This window comes from Symphalangus syndactylus, chromosome 6, assembly GCF_028878055.3.
Source record: "Symphalangus syndactylus isolate Jambi chromosome 6, NHGRI_mSymSyn1-v2.1_pri, whole genome shotgun sequence".
Lineage (NCBI taxonomy): Eukaryota > Metazoa > Chordata > Mammalia > Primates > Hylobatidae > Symphalangus > Symphalangus syndactylus.
In genome coordinates, this window is record NC_072428.2 from 6634357 (window position 1) to 6660019 (window position 25663).

Here is a 25663-nt window from a genome sequence, read left to right on the forward strand (position 1 = left end):
GTTTCAACTCTGTTAGTTGAATGCGGAGAACAGAGGGGGTTTCAGAGAATGCTTCTGTGTAGTTTTTAATTGGAGATATTCCTTTTTCCTCTATTACAATCTTAGCGCTCCGAATGTCCACTTGCATTTTCAACAAAAAGAGTATTTCATAGCTGCCCAATCAAAAATATGGTTAAGCTCTGTTAACTGAATTTACAGATCATAAATAAGTTTCACAGAATGCATCTGTGTAGTTTTTATTTGAAGATATTCTTTTTCCCAATGTAGGCCTCTTAGTGCTTAGAATGTCCAATTGCAGTTTCTACAAAAAGAGTGTTTCAGAACGGCTCAATCAAAAGTAAGGTTCAACTCTGTTAGTTGAATGCACAGAACAGAAAGAAGTTTCACAGAATGCTACTGTGTAGTTTATATTTGAATATATTCCTTTTTCCACTATTACCCTCTTAGCGCTCCGAATGTCCACTTGCATTTTCTACAGAAATAGTGTTCGGAACTGCGCAAAAAAAAGTATGGTTTAACTCTGTTAGCTGAATGCACATATCAGTAATAAGTTTCACACAATGCTTCTGTGTAGTTTTTATTTGAAGATATTATTTTTCCCAATATAGGCCTCTTAGCGCTCAGAATGTCCAATTGCAGTTTCTACAGAAAGAGTGTTTCAGAACGGCTCAATCAAAAGTAAGGTTCAACTCTTTTAGTTGAATGAACAGAACAGAATGAAGTTTCACAGAATACTTCTGTGTAGTTTTTATTTGTAGATATTCTTTTTCCCAATATAGGCCTCTTAGCGCTCAGAATGTCCAATTGCAGTTTCTACAGAAAGAGTGTTTCAGAACGGCTCAATCAAAAGTAAGGTTCAACTCTGTTAGTTGAATGCACAGAACTGAAAGAAGTTTCATACAATGCTTCTTTGTAGTTTATATTTGAACATATTCTTTTTTCCACTATTACCCACTTAGCGCTACGAATGTCCAGTTGCATTTTCTACAGACAGAGTGTTTCAAAACTGCTCAATCAAAGGTATGGTTTAACTCTGTTAGCTTAATGCTCAGATCAGAAAAATTTTCACAGAATGCTTCTGTGTAGTTTATATTTGAATATATTACTTTTTCCACTACTACCCTCTTAGCTCTCCAAATGTCCAGTTGCATTTTCTATAGAAAGAGTGTTCAGATCTGCTCAATCAAAAGTATGGTTTAACTCTGTTAGCTGAATGCACAGATCAGAAATAAGTATCACAGAATGCTTCTGTGTAGTTTTTATTTGTAGATATTCTTTTTCCCAATATAGGCCTCTTAGCGCTCAGAATGTCCAATTGCAGTTTCTACAGAAAGAGTCTTTCAGAACGGCTCAATCAAAACTAAGGTACAACTCTTTTAGTTGAATGAACAGAACAGAAAGAAATTTCACAGAATGCTTCTGTGTACTTTTTATTTGTAGATATTCATTTTCCCAATATAGGCCTCTTAGCGCTCAGAATGTCCAATTGCAGTTTCTACAGAAAGAGTGTTTCAGAACGGCTCAATCATAAGTAAGGTTCAACCATGGAAATTGAATGCACAGAACAGAAAGAAGTTTCATACAATGCTTCTGTGTAGTTTATATTTGAACATATTCTTTTTTCCACTATTACCCACTTAGCGCTACGAAATGTCCAGTTGCATTTTCTACAGACAGAGTGTTTCAAAACTGGTCAATCAAAAGTATGGTTTAACTCTGTTAGCTGAATGCTCAGATCAGAAAGAAGTTTCACAGAATGCTTCTGTGTAGTTTATATTTGAATATATTCCTTTTCCACTACTACCCTCTTAGCGCTCCAAATATCCAGTTGCATTTTCGACAGAAAGAGTGTTCACATCTGCTCAATCAAAAGTATGGTTTAACTCTGTTAGCTGAATGCACAGATCAGAAAGAAGTTTCACAGAATGATTCTGTGTAGTTTATATTTGAAGACATTCCTTTTTCCACTATTACCCTCTTAGTGCTCCGAATCTCCACTTGCATTTTCTACAGAAAGAGTGTTTCAGAACGGCTCAATCAAAACTAAGGTTCAACTCTTTTAGTTGAATGAACAGAACAGAAAGAAGTTTCACAGAATGCTTCTGTGTAGTTTTTATTTGTAGATATTCTCTTTCCCAATATAGGCCTCTTAGCGCTCAGAATGTCCAATTGCAGTTTCTACAGAAAGAGTGTTTCAGAACGGCTCAATCAAAACTAAGGTTCAACTCTTTTAGTTGAATGAACAGAACAGAAAGAAGTTTCACAGAATGCTACTGTGTAGTTTATATTTGAATATATTCCTTTTTCCACTCTTACCCTCATAGCGCTCCGAATGTCCACTTGCATTTTCCACAGAAAGAGTGTTCTGAACTGCGCAATCAAAAGTATTGTTTCACTCTGTTAGCTGAATGCACATATCAGAGATAAGTTTCAAACAATGCTTCTGTGTAGTTTTTATTTGAAGATATTATTTTTCCCACTATAGGCCTCTTAGCACTCAGAATGTCCAATTCCAGATTCTACAGAAAGAGTGTTTCAGAACGGCTCAATCAAATGTAAGGTTCAACTCTCTTAGTTGAATGCACAGAACAGAAAGAAGTTTCACAGAATGCTTCTGTGTAGTATTTAGTTGAAGATACTCCTTTTTGGACTATTACCCACTTAGCGCTCCGAATATCCACTGGCAGTTTCTACACAAAGAGTGTTTCAGAACTGCTCCTTCGAAAGTAAGGCTCAACTCTCTTAGTTGAATGCGGAGAACAGAAAGGGGTTTCAGAGAATGCTTCTGTGTAGTTTTTAATTGGAGATATTCCTTTTTCCTCTATTACAATCTTAGCGCTCCGAATGTCCACTTGCATTTTCTACAAAAAGAGGGTTTCATAACTGCTCAATCAAAAATATGGTTTAGCTCTGTTATCTGAATTTACAGATCAGAAATAAGTTTCACAGAATGCATCTGTGTAGTTTTTATTTGAAGATATTATTTTTCCCAATGTAGGCCTCTTAGCGCTTAGAATGTCCAATTGCAGTTTCTACAGAAAGAGTGTTTCAGAACGGCTCAATCAAAAGTAAGGTTCAACTCTTTTAGTTGAATGCACAGAACAGAAAGAAGTTTCATACAATGCTTCTGTGTAGTTTATATTTGAACATATTCTTTTTTCCAATATTACCCACTTAGCGCTACGAATGACCAGTTGCATTTTCTACAGACAGAGTGTTTCAAAACTGCTCAATCAAAAGTATGGTTTAACTCTGTTAGCTGAATGCTCAGATCAGAAAGAAGTTTCACAGAATGCTTCTGTGTAGTTTATATTTGAATATATTCCTTTTTCCACTACTAGCCTCTTAGTGCTCCAAATGTCCAGTTGCATTTTCTACAGAAAGAGTGTTCAGATCTGCTGAATCAAAAGTATGGTTTAACTCTGTTAGCTTAATGCACAGATCAGAAAGAAGTTTCACAGAATGATTCTGTGCAGTTTATATTTGAAGACATTCCATTTTCCACTATTACCCTCTTAGCGCTCCGAATCTCCACTTGCATTTTCTACAGAAAGAGTGTTTCAGAACGGCTCAATCAAATCTAAGGTTCAAATCTGTTACTTGAATGCACAGAACAGAATGTATTTTCACAGATTGCTTCTGTGTAGTTTGTATTTGAAGATATTCCTTTTTCCACTGTTACCCTCTTAGAGCTCAGAATGTCCACTTGCATTTTCTACAGAAAGTGTGTTCAGAACTGCTCTATCAAAAGTATGATTTAACTCTGTTAGGTGAATGCACAGATCAGAAATAAGTTTCACAGAATTCTTCTGTGTAGTTTATATATGAAGATATTCCGTTTTCCACTATTACCCACTTAGCTCTCTGAATGTCCAGTTGCATTTTCTACAGAAAGAGTGTTTCAGAACTGCTCAATCAAAAGTATGGTTTAGCTCTGTTAGCTGAATGCACAGATCAGAAAGATGTTTCACAGAATGCTGCTGTGTAGTGTTTATATGGAGATATTCTTTTTACCAATATAGGCCTCTTAGCGCACAGAATGTCCAATTGCAGTTTCTACAGAAAGAGTGTTTCAGAAAGGCTCAATCAAAAGTAAGGTTCAACTCTGTTAGTTGAATGAACAGAACAGAAAGAAGTTTCAGAGAATGATTCTGTGTAGTTTATATTTGAAGATATTCCTTTTTCCACTATTACCTTCTAAGCGCTCCGAATGTCCACTTGCATTTTCTACAGAAAGAGTGTTTCCGAACTGCTCAATCAAAAGTATGGTTTAACTCTGTTAGCTGAATGCACAGATCAGTACGAAGTTTCACAGAATGTTTCTGTGTAGTTTTCATTTGAAGATAGTCCTTTCTCATATATAGGCCTCTTAGCGCTCCGAATATCCAATTGCAGTTTCTACAGAAAGAGTGTTTCAGAACGGCTCAATGAAAAGTAGGGTTCAACTCCTTTAGTTGAATTCACAGAACAGAAAGAAGTTTCACAGAATGCTTCTGTGTAGTATTTATTTGAATGTATTCCTTTTTCCACTATTAACCTCTTAGCGCTCCAAATGTCCAGTTGCATTTTCTACAGAAGGAGTGTTCAGAACTGCTCAAACATAAGTGTGTTTTAACCCTTTTAGGTGAATGCACAGATCAGAAAGAAGTTTCACAGAATTCTTCTGTGTAGTTTATATTTGAAGATATTCCATTTTTCACTACTACCCTCTTAGCGCTCTGAATCTCCAGTTGCATTATCTACAGAAAGATTGTTTCAGAACTGCTCAATCAAAAGAATGGTTTAACTCTGTTAGCTGAATGCATAGAACAGAAAGAAGTTTCACAGAATGCTGCGGTGTAATGTTTATATGAAGATATTCTTTTTACCAATATAGGCCTCTTAGTGCTCAGAATGTCCAATTGCAGTTTCTACAGAAAGGGTGTTTCAGAAAAGCTCAATCAAAATTAAGGTTCAACTATGTTAGTTGAATGCACAGAACAAAAAGAAGTTTCATAGAATGATTCTGTGTAGTTTATATTTGAATATATTGCTTTTTCCAATACTACCCTCTTAGCGCTCCAAATGTCCAGTTGCATTTTCTACAGAAAGAGTGTTCAGAACTGCTCAATCAAATGTATGATTTAACTCTCTTAGCTGAATGCACAGATTAGAAAGAAGTTGCACAGAATGCTTCTGTGTAATTTTTATTTGAAGATATTCTTTTTCCCAATATAGGCCTCTAGCGCTCAGATTGTCCAATTGCAGTTTCTACACAAAGAGTGTTTCAGAACTGCTCCTTCAAAAGTAGGGCTCAACTCTTTTATTTGAATGCACAGAACAGAAAGTAGTTTCACAGAATGCTTCTCTGTAATTCATATTTGACGATATTACTTTTTCCACTATTACCCACTTAGAGCTCCGAATGTCCACTTGCATTTTCTACAGAAAGAGTGTTCAGAACTGCTCAATCAAAAGTATGGTTTAACTTTGTTAGTTGAATGCACAGATCAGAAAGAAGTTTCACAGAATTCTTCTGTGTAGTTTTTATTTGAAGATATTCCTTTTTCCAATATAGGTCTCTTAGCGCTCAGAATGTCCAATTGCAGTATCTGCAGAAAGAGAGTTTCAGAACTGCTCAATCAAAAGTATGGTTCAATACTGTTAGTTGAATGCACGGAACAGAAAGAAGTTTCAGAGAATGCTTCTGTGTAGTTTATATTTGAAGATATTCCTTTTTTCACTATTACCCTCTTAGCGCTCCGAATCACCACTTGCATTTTCTACAGAAAGAGTGTTTCAGAACGGCTCAATCAAAAGTAAGGTTCAACTCTTTTAGTTGAATGAACAGAACAGAAAGAAGTTTCAGAGAATGCTTCTGTGTAGTATTTAGTTATAGATATTCCTTTTTCAACTATTACCCTCTTAGCGTTCCGAATGTCCACTGGCAGTTTCTACACAATGAGTGTTTCAGAACAGCTCCTTCAAAGTAAGGCTCAAATCTGTTAGTTGAATGCAGAGAACAGAAAAGAGTTTCAGAGAATGCTTCTGTGTAGTTTTAATTTGGGGATATTCCTTTTTCCACTAATACAATCTTAGCGCTCCGAATGTCCACTTGCATTTTCTACAGAAAGAGTGTCTCATAAATTCTCAATAAAAAGTATCGTTTAACTCTGTTAGCTGAATGCACAGATCAGAAATAAGTTTCACAGAATGCTTCTGAGTAGTTTTTATTTGGAGATATTCTTTTTCCCAATATAGGCCACTTAGCGCTCAGAATGTCCAATTGCAGTTTCTACAGAATGAGTGTATCAGAAGGCTCAATCAAAAGTAAGGTTCAACTCTGTTAGTTGAATGCACAGAACAGAAAGAAGTTTCACAGAATGCTTCTGTGTAGTTTATATTTGAATGTATTCCTTTTTCCACTATTACCATCTTAGCGCTCCGAATGTCCACTTGCATTTTCTACAGAAAGAGGGTTTCAGAACGGTTCCATCAAAAGTAAGGTTCAACTCTGTTACTTGAATGCACAGAACAGCAAGAAGTTTCACAGAATGCTTCTGTGTAGTTTATATTTGAATATATTCCTTTTTCCAGTATTACCCTCTTAGTGCTCCGAATGTCCACTTGCATTTTCTACAGAAAGAGTGTTCAGAACGGCTCAATCAAAAGTATGGTTTTATTCTGTTATTTGAATGCACATATCAGAAATAAGTTTCACAGAATCCTTCCGTGTAGTATTTTGTTGAAGATATTCCTTTTTCGACTATTATCCTCTTAGCTCTCCGAATGTCCAATTTCAGTTTCTACACAAAGAGTGTTTCAGAACTGCTCCTTCAAAAGTAGGGCTCAACTCTGTTATTTGAATGCAGAGAACAGAAAGGAGTTACACAGAATGCCTCTGTGTAGTTTATTTTTGAATATATTCCCTTTTTCAGTATTAACCTCTTAGCGCTCCGAATGTCCACTTGCATTTTCTACAGAAAGAGTGTTCAGAACTGCTCAATCAATAGTATGGTTTAACTCTGTTAGCTGAATGCACAGATCAGAAAGAATTTTCACAGAATGCTTCTGTGTACTTTTTATTTGAAGATATTCCTTTCTCCAATATAGGAGTCTTAGCGCTCAGTATGTCCAATTGCAGGATCTACAGAAAGAGTGTTTCTGAACTGCTCAATCAAATGTAAGGTTCAACTCTGTTAGTTGAATGAACGGAACAGAAAGAAGTTTCATAGAATGCTTCTGTGTAGTTTATATTTGAAGATGTTCCTTTTTCCACTATTACCTTCTAAGCGCTCCGAATGTCCACTTGCATTTTCTACAGAAAGAGTGTTTCCAAACTGCTCAATCAAAAGTATGGTTTAATTCTGTTAGCTGAATGCACAGATCAGTACGAAGTTTCACGGAATGCTTCTGTGTAGTTTTTATTTGAAGATAGTCCTTTTTCCAATATAGGCCTCTTAGCGCTCCGAATATCCAATTGCAGTTTCTACAGAAAGAGTGTTTCAGAATGGCTCAATCAAAAGTAGGGTTCAACTCTTTTAGTTGAATGCACAGAACAGAAAGTAGTTTCACAGAATGCTTCTGTGTAGTATTTATTTGAATATATTCCTTTTTCCACTATTACCCTCTTAGCGCTCCGAATGTCCACTTGCAGTTTCTACAGAAAGAGTGTTTCAGGACTGCTCCTTCAAAAATAAGGCTCAACCCTGTTAGTTGAAAGCAGAGAACAGAAACAAGTTTCAGAGAATGCCTCTGTGTAGTTTTTATTTGAAGATATTCCTTTTTTCACAATTACCATCTTAGCGCACCGAATGACCACTTGCATTTTCTACAGAAAGTGTGTTTCAGAACTGCTAAATCAAAAGTATCGTTTAACTCTGTTAGCTGAATGCACAGATAAGAAAGAAGTTTCACAGAATGCATCTGTTTAGTTTTTATTTTAAGATATTCTTTATCCCAATATAGGCATCATAGCGCTCAGTATGTTAAATTGCAGTTTCTACAGAAAGAGTGTTTCAGAACGGCTCAATCAAAAGTAAGGTTCAACTCTGTTAGTTGAATGCACAGAACAAAAAGTAGTTTCACAGAATGCTTCTCAGTAGTTTATATTTGAATATATTTCTTTTTCCACTATTACCCTCTTAGCGCTCCGAATGTCCACTTGCATTTTCTACATAAAGAGTGTTCAGAACGGCTCAATCAAAAATATGGTTTTACTCTGTTAGTTAAATGCACATATCAGAAATAAGTTTCAGAGAAGGCTTCTGTGTAGTATTTAGTTGAAGATATTCCTTTTTTGAATATTAACCTCTTAGCACTCCGAATGTCCACTGGCAGTTTCTACACAAAGAGTTTTTCAGAACTGCTCCTTCAAAAGTAATGCTCAACACTGTAAGTTGAATGCAGAGAACAAAAAGAAGTTTCACAGAATGCTTCTGTGCAGTTTATATTTGAATATATTCCTTTTTTCAGTATTACCCTCTTAGCGCTCCGAATGTCCACCTGTATTTTCTACAAAAAGAGTGTTCAGAACTGCTCAATCAAAAGTATGGTTTATCTCTGTTAGCTGAATGCACATATCAGTACGAAGTTTCACAGAATGCTTCTGTGTAGTTTTTATTTGAAGATAGTCCTTTTTCAAATATAGGCCTCTTAGCGCTCCGAATATCCAATTGCAGTTTCTACAGAAAGAGTGTTTCAGAACGGCAAAATGAAAAGTAGGGTTCAACACTTTTAGTTGAATTCACAGAACAGAAAGTAGTTTCACAGATTGCTTCTGTGTAGTATTTATTTGAAGGTATTCCTTTTTCCACTATTACCCTAGTAGTGCTCGGAATGTCCACTTGCAGTTTCTACAGAAAGTGTGTTTCAGGGCTGCTCCTTCAAAAATAAGGCTCAACTCTGTTAGTTGAATGCAGAGAACAGAAAGAAGTTTCAGAGAATGCCTCTGTGTAGTTTTTATTTGAAGATATTACTTTTTCCACAATTACCAACTTAGCGCACTGAATGTCCACTTGCATTTTCTACAGAAAGAGTGTTTCAGAACTGCTAAATCAAATGTATCATTTAATTCTGTTAGCTGAATGCACAGATCAGAAAGTAGTTTCAGAGAATGCATCTCTGTAGTTTTTATTTGAAGATATTATTTTTCTCAATATAGGACTCTTAGCGTTCAGAAATCCAATTACACTTTCTACAGAAAGAGTGTTTCAGAACTGCTCAATCAAAATTAAGGTTCAACTCTGTTAGTTGAATGCACAGAAGAGAATGTAGTTTCACAGAATGCTTCTGTGTAGTTTATATTTGAATATATTCCATTTTCCACTATTACCCACTTAGCGCTCTGAATGTCCAGTTGCATTTTCTACAGAAAGAGTGTTTCAGAACTGCTCAATCAAAAGTATGGTTTAACTCTGTTAGCTGAATGCACAGATCAGAAAGAAGCTTCACAGAATGCTGCTGTGTTGTGTTTATATGAAGATATACTTTTTACCAATATAGGCCTCTTAGATCTCCCAATGTCCACTTGCATTTTCTACAGAAAGTGTGTTCAGAACTGCTATATCAAAAGTATGGTTTAACTGTGTTAGGTGAATGCACAGATCAGAAATAAGTTTCACAGAATTATTCTGTGTAGTTTATATTTGAAGATATTCCATTTTCCACTATTACCCACTTAGCGCTCTGAATGTCCAGTTGCATTTTCTACAGAAAGAGTGTTTCAGAACTGCTCAATCAAAAGTATGGTTTAACTCTGTTAGCTGAATGCACAGATCAGAAAGAAGTTTCACAGAATGCTGCTGTGTAGTGTTTATATGAAGATATTCTTTTTACCAATATAGGCCTCTTAGCGCTCAGAATGTCCAATTGCATTTTCTACAGAAAGAGTGTTTCAGAAAGGCTCAATCAAAAGTAAGGTTCAACTATGTTAGTTGAATGCACAGAACAGAAACAAGTTTCACAGAATGCTTCTGTGTAGTTTATATTTGAATATATTCCTTTTTGCACTACTACCCTCTTAGCTCTCCAAATGTCCAGTTGTATTTTCTACAGAAAGAGTGTTCAGAACTGATCAATCAAATGTATGATTTAACTCTGTTAGCTGAATGCACAGATCAGAAAAAGTGTCACAGAATGCTTCTGTGTAGTTTTTATTTGAAGATATTCTTTTTCCCAATGTAGGCCTCTTATCGCTCAGATTGTCCAATTGAATTTTCTACAGAAAGAGTGTTTCAGAATGGCTCTATCAAAAGTAAGGTTCAACTCTGTTATTTGAATGCACAGAACAGAAAGTAGTTTCACAGAATGCTTGTCTGTAGTTCTTATTTGACGATATTACTTTTTCCACTATTACCCTCTTAGAGCTCCGAATGTCCACTTGCATTTTCTACAGAAAGAGTGTTCAGAACTGCTCAATCAAAAGTATGGTTTAACTCTGTTAGTTGAATGCACAGATCAGAAATAAGTTTCAAAGAATTCTTCTGTGTAGTTTTTATTTGAAGATATTGCTTTTTCCAATATAGGACTCTTAGCGTTCAGAATTTCCAATTGCAGTATCTACAGAAAGAGAGTTTCAGAACTGGTCAATCAAAAGTAAGGTTCAATATTGTTAGTTGAATGCCAGGAACAGAAAGAAGTTCTACAGAATGCTTCTGTGTAGTTTATATTTGAAGATATTCCTTTTTCCTCTATTACCCTCTTAGCGCTCCGAATCACCACTTGCATTTTCTACAGAAAGAGTGTTTCAGAACGGCTCAATCAAAAGTAAGGTTCAACTCTTTTAGTTGAATGCACAGAAAAGAAAGAAATTTCACAGAATGCTTCTGTTTAGTATTTAGTTGAAGATATTCCTTTTTCGACTATTACCCTCTTAGCGTTCCGAATGTCCACTGGCAGTTTCTACACAAAGAGTGTTTCAGAACAGCTCCTTCAAAAGTAAGGCTCAACTCTGTTAGTTTAATGCAGAGAACAGAAAGGAGTTTCAGAGAATGCTTCTGTGTAGTTTTTATTTGGGGATATTCCTTTTTCCACTATTACAATCTTAGCGCTCCTAATGTCCACTTGCATTTCCTACAGAAACAGTGTTTAATAACTGCTCAATCAAAAGTATGGTTTAACTCTGTTAGCTGAATGCACAGATCAGAAATAAGTTTCACAGAATTCTTCTGAGTAGTTTTTATTTGGAGATATTCTTTTTCCCAATATAGGCCACTTAGCGCTCAGAATGTCCAATTGCAGTTTCTACAGAATGAGTGTTTCAGGACGGCTCAATCAAAAGTAAGGTTCAACTCTGTTAGTTGAATGCACAGAACAGAAAGAAGTTTCACAGAATTCTTCTGTGTAGTTTATATTTGAATATATTCCTTTTTCCTGTATTACCTTCTTAGTGCTCCGAATGTCCACTTGCATTTTCTTCAGAAAGAGTGTTCATAATGGCTCAATCAAAAGTATGGTTTTACTCTGTTAGTTGAATGCACATATCAGAAATAAGTTTCACAGAATGCTTCTGTGTAGTATTTAGCTGAAGATATTCCTTTTTCGACTTTTATCCTCTTAGCTCTCCGAATGTCCAATTTCAGTTTCTACACAAAGAGTGTTTCGGAACTGCTCCTTCAAAAGTAAGGCTCAACTCTGTTAGTTGAATGCAGAGAACAGAAAGAAGTTGCAGAGAACAGAAAGAAATTTCACAGAATGCTTCTGTTTACTTTATATTTGAATATATTCCTTTTTCCACTACTACCCTCTTAGCGCTGCAAATGTCCTGTTGCATTTTCTACAGAAAGAGTGTTCAGAACTGCTCAATCAAAAGTATGGTTTAACTCTGTTAGCTGAATGCACAGATCAGAAAGATGTTTCACAGAATGATTCTGTGTAGTTTATATTTGAAGATATTCCTTTCTGTTCTCTGCATTAAAATCAATCAAAAAATTATATTGAAATTGAAATACTGAATTTTATACTAAAGACTAGGCATACAACTGAAAATGAATTTTTCCAGGTGAAAATTTCCAAATCATAAATATGTAGGGACAAAAAACTTTATTTATAAAGAAAAAGATAATTCTAATTAATTGATGATTCAAAGGTTTACAACTTTAAAAGTAAATATTATCTTTGAAGTAAAGTCCATTTAAATTATTTATGCCGCCAAAATTTTAGTAATTGTATATGTATATCATGTAAACTTTTTCGAGAAAGATGGAATTGGAAATGTTAGAGTATTATGCGGAAAAAATCACCTAAAGGAAAAAATTATCTCCTCATGAAATATTACTTTAGCCACTTTGACAGGTGTAGGTAAAAGAACACTTAATGCACATCAATATGATTAGGAGATGCGCGCTTAGAAATACGTTATCATTGAAAAGAGAATTGTATTATCAGGTTTGCAGGGGCCCTTCTTATCCTTCATATTTATGTAACTTTGTCATCTATAGAAAGATTATAAGAATTTTAAAAATAGCTGATAGTTAAGAAACATCACCATAACACTGTGCTGAATGCATAATAAAACATTTCCCTTCTCTCTAAAAGCCTTTTAAAATTATGTACCATAATCAGTATGGCCAGCAGAGGGTCATTTCCATGTTCAAGTTCCTCTGTTTCTCGAGGGTGAGAATCCTTCTATAGTCTTCTGAGGGTGACACTGTAGTGTTTTCTTAGCCTGATTATTTTTATCTATTTTTTCCGATCCTTTCCTTTGTATATTTACATTTTACATATTGAAAGTTATTTTTTCAAATATTTTATATGCAAATTTACAAAGTACAATGACTGTACATTAAAATAACTTATTTATGCCATATGGAAGATTAAATATAATTTTACAATATCTAATATTGATTGTTTAGTTTCTAATCATTGATACTTGACATGATTTTTCCCAGCATACCTCAAAATATTCTTCAAAATCCTGCGAATTAATTCCTGTAACACTTCTGAGGTGTATTAATAATCTAGAGATGTAAAGAAGATTTGCAGAGAAAATTAGGTTCCCAAATTAGAAATTTTGTCCCACTATCGACTAGAAACCTCTTGAAATGATCAAAAACAATAATAATGCATGTCATAGAGGAAAACCAATAAGGCTGCTGCAGCATGACTACCTCTGTGACCTCATACAAGTTACGTGTGGGTCCCTACTTCTGTGACCTCAGACAAGTTACGTGTGGGTCCGCACTTATTTTCTTCATCTCTAATAAATATTTGACAAATCTCATTTTCAAAAGTCTTTTAAGGCCTATCCACCTTTATTTTTCAGATGGAGTTTTGCTCTCATTGCCCAGGCTGCAGTGCAATGTCATGGTCTCGGCTCACACAACCTCCGACTCCCGGGTTCATGTGATTCTCCTGCCTCCACCTCCTGAGTAGCTGGGATTACAGGTGCGCAACACAACGCCCAGCTAATTTTTTGTATTTTTAGTAGAGATGGGGTTTCACCATGTTGGTCAGGCTGGTCTTGAACTCCCGACCTCAGGTGATCTGCACGCCTCGGCCTCTCAAAGTGCTGGGATTACAGGCATGAGCAACCGCGGCCTGTGAGGGCTTTCTACTTTTAAGATGTCAGGACGTATAGCCTGGGAGGTAAATGGTAGTATATATATACATATATATATATATATGTATATATATATACACACACACACTGTATATATATACATATATACGGTATATTATACTATATATACATATATACTGAATATTATACTCTATATATACATATCTACTGTATATTATATGTATATATATATATACACATACACACATACACACATGAGACAGAGAGAAGAGATAGACAATTTCATGTGAAAATATAAACTGTTAACATAATATTTTGCTTCTCTGAGGAATATTTAGCATTGTTCTCAATCTTCTCTGCAGAATTTAAGCATTTTTCTCAGAACTCACCAGATAGAATGAGGGAGGGGCCATATGATACGAGCCAGAGATGAAGGGAGAACAATAGAGAGGGTGCTTTGGGAAAAATAGTACAGTAAGGCTAGGGAATACTTCTCTCCAACAAAAAGACCAAGGTCACAGCTGTATCTCTTCAGAAGCCAAACTTTCTTTTAAAATGTCAATTTCCATCTATTTCTTGCTTCACAGACATTCCATTCATTGCTGGATTTCAAATAAAGCCTTTCCATGTGCAACCTTTCTATAGAAAAAGAGAAATATGGGGGACAGTACAGTCTAAGAAGTGATTAAGAATATCTAGTGGACTTTCCCAGACTGTAAATCTTTACATATATCTGAGCCTAATGAGGTGATTTATTGTGCTATAATGCACAGTGAACTATACAGATGCTTCTTTTTGATCATGCTGCAGAATGGAACTAAATACTAAATACCAAATAGCACTCCCATGATTCTTATACATGTCATTCATATGGCATATTTATGCTTTTTTATATAGCAATTCTTATTCTTAGCTCTTAGGCAATTACGGAATCTTTTTGTCATTTTAATAATCATGCTCCATTTGAGTTATGCAAGGTAGAAATTCTAAGTAGAAAATCTTGTTTTTATTGAAAGTTTTTAGTAAACATTTTGGAAAAAGTCTGTTTTTTGATGCTACTTCTGCACGCTTTCTCAACATGATATTACTTGGTATTGTCCTTATTAACCATAGTACACCATATTCTGCAAATGTTAGAGAAGGTTAAAAATCAGTCATGTATAAGTAAAGCTAATGAAATAGAAAGGAAACCATATTTAGGAAATGGAAGGCAGAAGCAAATGTATTAACCGTGAGTTAGAAACGGTTTAGTCTTTGGAATGAAGCAGCAAGAGTTTAAAAATCTGGTTTGTGATTCACTAGCTTTGTGACCTTGGAGAATTACTTCAGATTTCTGAGTATCAGTTTAGTAGGTGATATCAATTGCAACTTCGCAGAAATATCACAAGTATTAAATAAAGGACTTAGTATCTGGGAGAGCATAGAAAATTACTAATAGTTACATTTTTGTTAATATTACCGTTATTATTATCATACGTATAGTATTTTCTTTCACTGACAATGCATTTAGGACATAAGGAGAACTATAGAACAGTGCTTCTCCAACTTAAATGCAGAGCATGAATCACCTGGAGTTTTGTCAAAATGCGAATTCTGACTCAGTAGCCCTGCAAACTAAGGAAATCTTGATAATGCTGGTGCTGCTAGTTCACCAACAGACCACACGTTTTGCAACAGCTATATAGAATGTCCTGTTTCTTTTTTTAATCACAAAACATGGCAAGCTCTAAAATAAAGCAGAATAACAGATTTAAATGTTAATACTCATGTCCTCAATTTATAATTTCTCCCTCCCTAACAATGGTATAATTCTGATTAAAAATTAGCAAAGAAAAAAATGGAAATTAATCTTCCTATGTTTATTCTTTTAACAAATTCTGTGTGATTACTACTGGGTTACTTGCTGTAGGAAATAGAAAAATTGCTTTGACATAGATCCTCAAGAATCTGTCCCACTACAAGCTTATTTTTGTAGGAAGCTAAAAGATTTATATAAATAACCGTAATTAAAGAGACAAATGAAGAAGTGCAATGAAAGACGTAGGGAAAGTGCTAGAGGAGTTCGGGGTGGAGGAAAATTATCCTATAATAATATCTATGCGTAACATTATGCTATCTTCCCTAACCAGCGCTTGACCAGATTGTCACAGTGAACTTTGGTCCTTTCTTATATCTTAGTTTTGGTTCCCACATCCTTCTGTTTGGGGAAGTTCTTGTTTTCCTCATGTAATGACAACAACACTTAAACAATGTATACTAGATAAAAGGAACTATATTGCTTTATTTACATAGTTAATTTAATTTGTACAATGAACTATGAAGTAATCAGCATTATTTCCTTCATTTTACATATGAGAAAATGGAGAATCAGCGACATTGAATCATCTCAAGTTTCTAAAATATCCACTCTCACCAGGCTGTTTACCCTGTTTTTGTCTGTATGCTGCTATAACAAAATGCCACAGATTGAGTAATTCATAAAAAACAGAAATGTATTTCTCACAGTTCTGGGGCTGAGAAGTCCGAAATCAAGGCAGTGGAGATTTGGCAGTTGGTCCCGAGGTGGCACCTTCTTGCTTCGTCTTCACGTGACAAAAGTGGGCAAAAACGGACAATGTAACGACATGGCAGAAGAGACTGAGGAGCCCGGCATTCCTCTAAAGCATCTTTTACGAGGACGTTTATCTCATTCATGAGGGTGGATCCTTCTTCATTTAATCACTTAACCAAAAGCCCCATCTCTTGATGTCATTGTCCTGGGATTTTAGTTTCAACATACAAACTTTGGATGGGCACATAGGTTCAAATCATAGCACCCTCCAAATTATAATGCCTCTCTCATGCCTGTTCTCCTTGAAGTACCCTCTGGTTTTGCTCTCTTCATTCTTGCCATCACAGTTAACCCTTCAGTTCCATTTCTTTAAGTAATCTCTAAATTTGTAAGATGGTTCCATCTTTTTTTTTTGTATATGGCAGTCTCTCAAACATATTTGTCATATGAACTAAGCAGGTAAATATGTAAATGCCAGCTAAATTTTAGTGAATGATATAATGGCCTAAAGTTGTATCTACCCTTCAGCCAAATATATTTACTTTTAGTAGCAATCTCCTGTCATATACAAAGTCACGACTCTAGGGGTAAACATTTTAGCCTGTGGGTAAGATGTAAAGCAGTGGTATGTTATAGTGACAACTCACTGTCATAGCACTGGGACATGCTCCTCTATCTGCTACAAATTGAATCAATAAAATATATATGATTTTGTCAGATTTAAATGTATGCTCCTGTTAGTAAAATAAAAGTATGGGAAAACTTTACGGAGTAGATTTAATAGAAATGTTTTCCTGAGTTATCTGCCTTCTTTATTTTTATGTTATGCTTTAAGTCTATGGTCAATGTATAGAGCTATGATTGATGTGCTTTTCCAATTCTGTTCAGATCAGACAGGTTAATTTTCTTCTTTTAAATCTTCTTGAATTTTGTCTAACACTTTTTGTTCCAATTTCTTACTAGATTATACTCCCTTCCCTAACTGCTTCATGATTACTTATACACAAACAATATTATGATATTGACACATTGAATTCATTTTAGGTGATGATTTTGGTCATAAACATGAGCAGGTTGTGAAGTGTTTCAGCCATCCCAGGGCATGGCTGTGAGTCCCTTGTCTAATGTTTCAAAAAAATCTTGAATTTGTGATGATGCTGTGATGGTCCCTCAGATATTCTTACACACATCTTTGCCCCTTGTTCCCTCTAACTTTCCTCTTCTGATAAAAAAGCAAACACTGCCAAGCTCAAATGGAATTACATTTGGATGCAAGTGTCACTATGCAATGGTTGCCAATAAAAGTACACAAGGAATTTCATTATGGTGAATTAAAGGCAAACAGACTTCAGAGAAATGAGCACGAACATGAAAATGGCGCATGGTACGCGGATCTCACTGGAAAGTCATTCGGTACACAATGTTTTCACTAGAAAAATCCATTAGCTTTAGCTAGAAATTGAAATTACTTTGTAGGAAATCAGAATAAAATATGTGAAAACATTATATTCTGTGCAAGATTAATACCACGCCTGGTGTTGAAAGGTTTGTGGTCTTGCTTCGACGATGCTAAAAGGTCAGAAACCACAAAGATGCATATGTGTTGTCGTTTGCACAGTTACTAATTTTTCTCATTATTTCCATAATGCGATGTGCTGTTTCAACAGAGAAACCCTCTGGAGAGTGGCTTGCACTGTTCTCAGGCAGCTCTTTTGCTTTCATGTTTTGGCCTTGGCCAGGGAATTCAGACAGACTTTTCAGTTATTTTCGACAAGAATGTATTCATTGATTGTTTTAAATAATAATAAATAGATTTTAAAATTACTGTACATTACTGCACTTTAAACGCCATGAGGTCAAGGACTCTAAAGTCTGGACATCATTGTATACCCTACATCTTGCACAAGGTTTAGAAAAAATGGCATGGACACCTATTTTTTGAATCAATAAATGAATACATAAAAGAATTCCAAACTCTAGTCCAAGGTTTTAGATTAATAATGTATTAAAATGCGTAAAATTTATAGACAAAACTCTTCTTATTTAGAAGTTTATTCTTTAGTTGGAGAGATAAAATATATGCACATAAAAGCTTAAGGAAAAATAATAAGGGTTTTGAAGTACTTACTATGTGAAAAATTTAGCATAAATCTTACATCCATTTATTTAACACATTTTATACGTTGCATTATTTATATATAGTGCTGATTGGTAGAATTCATATGTGAACGGAACTATAAAAATTTTGAGGATAAGCACTAGAAACACAGAATAAATAGAGTGTTAACATGCAAAACACAGAAATACTTCAATTGACTAGGTGAAAGAAAAGATTTCTGGTTCCATGTACACTGATTATTGAGGGATGAGTATGACATTATTATGCCAGAATCAATAAATATTTTAAATAGGGAGAAAACTATAATTATATATCTTTGTGTTCAACAGGAGTAGCAGTACTGATAAAGTAGAAGTTTGTTATACCTTTTTTATAGTCTTTTAAAGTTGTTTATAAATAAAATCTACTCTTAGTTAATTAATGGTTGATGTTCATTGAAGTGTTTTCAAATTTTTGACCTCTGAATTGCCTTGTACATATGGAGAAATAAAGCTTGCCTAGCATAATTTCTTGAGTGGAGAATGAATGATCTGGATAGATTTGTTGACAATATGTCTGTACTTATTTTATTAATTCTTTAATCTTCATGAAGAAAAATATAAAAGTCATATTCTAGTATTTTATACCATGGAAAAAATGTCTTATCCTTTTCCTAAGGAAAAATACATCATGACACAAAAGTAAAGTTAATTAAATTACTTACTTTATTAATTAACTGTCTATTATTTCTATGGGTTGAAGTAAATTTGATACTCAATGCTATTTAATCTAATTCTAAAAGCTTGAATGAGTAATGATTTTTTCATGTAAGGTTAGTTGAAATAAATTATCACTGATTTTCAGATTTAATATTAATTAGCTATTGCATATTCTTAATGGGAAATAAGTGTTTAAAAAGCCCTTTTTGGTTGCGAAAAGACCACGCCCATTGTAGACTTCTTAGAATACATCACATCTGGCCTCCTTTTTAGAGTGGGGAATTCAACTCATAAGTGGCTGGACATTGATTCTGAACATTTTGAACATTATTTGCCTGTCTTCACTCATACTGGTTGCTGTTCTTTTATAAGTAATCACCATGTTTAGCATGCACTTGAACTATTGTTACTTAGGGTGCTTGACTATTTACAAGTCTCACTAGGATTCTAGGTATTCATTAGTCTCGTGGTGTGTATTTGCTGATGGTCCTATTATCTTTGTTGGTTCAGTTACACAGTACCATCCAAGATGCTGCAACACATTATACACAGGCTATGGGTTGTGGGAGCTACAGATTTCAGTTATTATTTAGGCTCAGAAACTTAGAATCTCTGCAAGGTTGGACATGATCCTTAGTCTTGTTTTAAGACCGTCTTGTTTTAAAAGTTAAACCCAAATTCTTAAAATATAGAATAGGGGTGCTAGTAGTGCTCACAGAATTGTAGTAAAGATCAGCTGGGAAAGAAGAGCCTATTAAACAGAGCCTGGTATTTAATAAGTATCAGCTGCCTTCAATTAGGAATCTGTGTTGTCATGATTAGAAGATTGCTGGTTTATTTTACAGATCTGTAAGTATAGCCAAAATATGTCAAAATAACCACCAGAAAGAATCATATACCGTCCCTTGAACATTTCATCCCTAGAATCTAGCCAGATTAGCATCTCTATACTGGCAATACTGTTAACACAGATTGTGCTCAAACCCCTCATTGACTTTTCAGCACCTGTAAATTACTGGAGATTTAGGAAGAAGTCTGGGGTTATGGCTTAGTTAAGCTGAGTGGCCAGAAAGTGTGAGATGCTGGATGCCTCCTCCAGTTCATTTCTCCAGCGGCCGCACCAGGCGTATCCATAGCTCCGCTCCCGGGAGCTCGTCTCCGGCGTGGGGCGTGTGCGCACCCCTGGCCGGGCGGAGCCTGGAGCCTGCTCATTAGCAGCGCGGGCAGCTCGTGCGCCCGCAGGAGGGAGGCGGAAGCACAGCCCTGAGCCGCCAGCAGGAGGAGGGAGCGCGGCGGCTGCAGGCAGGGGAGGGAGAGGAAAGAACGGAGGGACGGTTCCCGGACAGAGCGGGAGGAATCGGGGAGCGGCCAGTCCAGGGGGAGCTGCTCCGCTGCGCTGCGCTCGTTATTCACAGGACGCGGCGGCGCTTCCCGGGGCCGCTTCCCGGTCCCCTGGGTGGAGGCTGCCATCTAAACCTGACTCCAGGTGAGTTCCCCAAAGAGGCGAAGCGAGGGGTCTCGAACCAGAGACTTGGAACTGGCGAGGCTGCTCGGCTCCCCAAGCGCCGCTGCCTTGACATTTCCCGATTCACGGGAGGTTTTGGGGGCGGCTGCACAGGCTGGAGGGGCGGATGGGCGGTTGCGATCCTCAGCCGGCGTGGGGGCGTTCGGGAGGAATTAGCTTCAGTGAACGGGGTTTTAGGAGATGTCCGCAAGGCACGCGCTATGTACGCGTTTCTAGACGAGCTTTTGAGACAGAAATTTGGCTTCCCGGATGCCCGTTTTGGCCTTCTGTCCTTCCTTTTGCTTGCCTCATGCCCAATTTTCCAAGCCGAGGAAAGGACTGGAAGGGCGTGGAAGTAGGAGGTCTGGGCACAGCATTCGGCAGGGCAGCCCTGGTCTCCAAGTTTGGGGGTGGGGGGTGGGACTCTTTTCCTTTCAGCCTAATTTACCAGGGGAAAACCCGCAGAGCACCTTGAGGTGCCTTTGCTCCGCACCCTCCATAAGCTTATTAGAGGGAACTTGAGGCTCGCTAGACAACCTGTGACAGGTGACGGCAATTTAGCTTAAAAGCCATGTTGGTTCACTTCGTCTCCTCTTTATCCTTTGTTGCAAAATTGATACCTTTTTGGATTTCTTTAACAGCACAAAGTTTAAGTGGCCGGCTGACAGGAAATATTTCTTTTGAAAATGCTATGAGAAAAGTGATGAGTTAACGTTGAGAGAAAGGCAACTTTATTTTCTCGGAAGAACTTTGGGGAAAGAGATTGATAGGGAAATTCTGGGCATGAAATTATGGACATTTCCCACAGAACTTCCTTCATTTATTTATTTTTTTACATTTCCTTCATTTTTTTTTTAATCGTGTGTGTGTGTATCAGAGAGACAAAATTCGTTGGAGGTATTAGGACTTTATTTGGTTTAGAAGTTTCTTTCTTACTAATAGCACTAATTTGTGATCTTCATGATTATAAGAATTTACTAAGTGTTTTGCTTTTAGGTGTTTTGGGTCTGTTTTTTAAAAAAATTCAATACTTACTTTGTGGGCCTTGCTGAATACCTCTCAATAAAATCGGTGGGCATACAGTTAGTGACATGACCCCTGTGGATTTAATAGCAGGTAAGTATACAAATGATAAGTTTAGGAAATAAATGTCAGAATCAACATTTAGGTGTGAAATTGAAATATCTTTCAAATATTTACCAAACTCTCTTATAGGATCCAATGTCATTTTATGGTCAAGAGAGCTTAAAGGTTTCTCAGATTGAGATATATGTATCTACTTTGTTAATCCAAATGTAATGTTTTATTTTGTTCTTTAATGACTGTTTGAATTCAACAAATAAAACTTGCATATTTAATGTAAGGTTCTTTCACATATATTACTTCTCCAATTTTTAATATAAATTTAAGGAGAAAAGCAATATTCCATTTTGTAGATGAAGAGACTGTGTCACAGAAGTATTACTTTACCTAGATTTCTGTAATTATTATGTTATAAACTTAGAAATTACATATTATTCTGGAACATATAAAATATATGAATGTTATAAACCATAAGAATTCAGACCTATGCTATTTAACTTCAAGTTTAGTTCTTTACCCAAACAATTGCATGACTACATTGAGACTACTGAAGTAATTATATATGAACACGCTATACGAAAAAATACTTAAAACATTTCTTATTTTTGTCGTTTCTCTTTGATATAAAATATACTATAATTTAATGGAGTTATATTCCATATTTAGATGCTCCTAACTTCCAAATAACACCTAAACTCCTAAAAACTGACCTGTGTCCTTCTTAATAGAAGTGGCTTGACCGGGAGACCCAATTTTTACTAAGAATATTCTTGGGATAATTTATGTCTTATAATCAAGATAAAGACAGGCCACATTTAGTTGTATTTTTAAACCACTTAGTGTGAAGTTGCAACGCAGACATAACTTGCTTTCAGGCTACACTGCCAGCTTTGCAGTGAATAGTCTTTAAGATTCCGTGGAAACATTGGCAGATATAGCTAATGTCTATCTGATGTAGGATTTATGAGAAAAGGAGAGGTAGAAACTGAATGCTCTTATATTTCATATGTGACCACATTCATAAAACTTTATTGATAAGTACTTTGTTGTCTGACACGGGCTGATACAAATAGGCTTCTTCAAGAGTTGAGGAAGAAAACGAAATCCCTATAATACAGCCTTTTTCCTCCTTTTCTTTCTTAAGCGGTAATAGTTGATCCTAGCTTTTGTGTGTCTATGCATGCTCAATACAGTTAGGGGTATAAGGAGAAGTTAAGCAAGAATATTGAATGCTAGCTAGGAAAGTTTTTGGAGTCTCAAATACTTTGGAACGATTTTTCACATTATATACATAAAATTCCTAGTTACATTTGGGAACTAAGTATATTATACACAACTTTGCATCTGATTACAGGATTCCCTGTACATTTATAGCTCAGGTATTCTGGAAAGAGTCAAGATAATTAGTTTTATGGCTCTTGCCCGTGTGACCTGTTTCTTTCTGGTCCTGATATTAAAAGGATGACTTAAATTTTCTGGAATGTCAAAATTTTCTCTTCCCTTGGATCCTACAAAATACTTCAAGCAGTGTATGTGTGATACTCGCTGTCATTCCAACATTTCCAATCCTCCTGAGAATGCTAAACAATGCCCTAGATTTCTTCCTTTGTAATTCTTTCAGATAGAGGGTTAGCTGAGTTAGGAAGAAAGGAGAGAGGGAGAGAAGAAGAGAGATGACATTTTATCCCTCAGGAAAGAACAAGACCAATTGTATTCCTAATTTAGAAATATTATTCTACAAACATTCCTGAACAAGAGGGCTTTGCATATACATTAAAGCAGAATACCTAGTCAACTTCTAGTTATGCCATGTAGTGAAATGGAAGTAAGATGAGCAGGCCGAGATCATTTTTGTTGGAGAACTGAGACCACATGAAATAGGTAACAGAGTTACCCCAACTGGGGGGCAAGAGGACTTGAAAGTTTCCTCCATAAATTTGCAGTTAGTACAGGGCTGCTCCAGTGATCAGAGTCATGAATGCCCTAGAGTGTCTGTATAACCCTGTACACAGGCTGAGACAGCTCTAACGGCCCAGAAAAGCCTCTGGACAGAATCACTGCACCCTTGGACATTGTCCGACCGCATGTATGAGAATAGTGAGTGCTGAGGAGTTGTGGGTAGCTCGGTACAACTCTTGCTAAAGGAGTGTCATCAACATTCATTGCTGAAAGTGAATTTTTTCATTCACATATGTGATGCCTATTAGGTCATGATTTCTTGGATACCAATTTGTACAAGATATGAATTAATTTTTGAACATCCTTTCTTAAAAGTACCATGTTCATATAGTTGCTCATTTTAATATGAGTAGTTCAGATGGGACATAATAGAGTAAGGAAATGATTGAACATCCTAAGATCTAGTGTACATACCTTTGTTCATGATGAGATTCATCCCCTGTCCCCCTTTGTAGTGACACTGATGGCATAAGGAGTATTAGATGAAATTTAATGCAGAAAACAATGGGATATATGAATGGTAGATATGGTTGACAACCACCATTTTCACTGAAGTTGTTTCAAAGCAAAGAAATTTGGGATAAATTCATTTTATTTGCTCCTGAAGGGTAATTAGGAATAAGTAGGAATTGTGAAGAGGCTGTAGTGTTGACATTAAGAGAAGTTTTTGATTCTTAAAATAGGATATATTACACAAGAGTGAACAAACAGAAGATACTGAACAAATATTCTGTCATAAGTAAGTGATGGATTATTCGGACTTGTTGAACTATGTTTTTAAATGTATTATTTAAATATTTAAATATTATTAAAACCTTAAATAATATTTAAATATTATAAAAGTTGTAGAAAATTATGTTTTCAATACAAATATACACTTATAAGCTATATTGTAGATATGGGAGTAAACAATGCAATTTTTTTTAACTGAGTGAAAAATTTAGTTTTTTAAAATTCCAAATGGAGCTAACAGCTTAGTGTGATACATATTTTGAATTTCAAAATTTGTAACCAAATAGGACAAATGTGTTGAACTGTACTTTTCTTGAAGAACCGTGATAAGAATGAGCGGTGAAAAAATTACAGCATACTTACCAGGGATCAAATACTTGCTTAGGGTTAATAAGAAAAATCTCAGCAAACGCTAGAAATGAGGTACACGATCTATCAGAGACCCATGATTAAAGTGGTATCTTGTTAGGTATATGAGCTTGAAAAGAAACGGCATAGCTTCACTTTACCCCAGTTGCTTCTTTTGTAAAACGGGGAGACTAAGAGTGTGGTAACTCAAAATCCTTTGTTAATGATTTTCTTCTTAGAACAGTGCCAGGTCCAATTAGGATTAGATTGCTATTTTTATTATTGATATTTGCCCTAGTTCTGCCTTTTATTGACTGTGTGACATTGGTGAAGATCCCTTTCTGAAGCTTTGTTTCTTACCTACAAGCTGGGAATAGAATACCTGCTATGAAGAGTGGTTGTTAGTACATTAGAAAGGCTGGATATTTGTTTATATAAGGGGCTCAGCGCATGGTAGAAATTTGATAGCATTTTTTGCTTGCCCTCCCATGTATTACTGTGAAGACATCCCACATATTATGTCCAAGTTTTTATTTTCCCCTCAAATGCAATGTCAAGCACAAAACATTCCCATCTCCCAATTCTCTTCTGATGTTCTACAACCATTAAAGTATAGAAAACTAGAATGAGTGTTTTTATAACTTTTGCTGTACTTAAGCATGTGGAGAGAAGAGCGCTAGATCACAGGACACACTTTGATAGGAAAAGGGAAATATTTACACTGCAAACAACTTTCTCCTCATGCTTAACAGTTTTATGCTGTCATTCTGTCAGCACCAAGTGAGATTTTTCTATTTAAATAGTTTTCTATTTGTGGTATGATAATTCATGTATGGACTTCATGTAACTAACATAAATATAATGGATGGTTGAGAAGTGGTTTATTTTTACCAAGAGGAAAAAATGTGTACACGATTTTTTAAAATATTGCTTTGAAAATATTTAAAATTAATTTTGATTCAGTTGGTGGAAGATAGCGTCACAAACTCACTGCTAGTGGTATTCTTGAGAAGTAATGTTTGAATTTTCTAGGTATTGTCCCCAGACTGCCTTAAAAGAATTTAATTTTAGATGTAAATTTTCTGCTTAACATGGAAGATTTTCCCTGAAAATATTAGCTTCATCAGATACATAGTTGCTTAGGGGTAGCTGCATGGAATTATGGGAA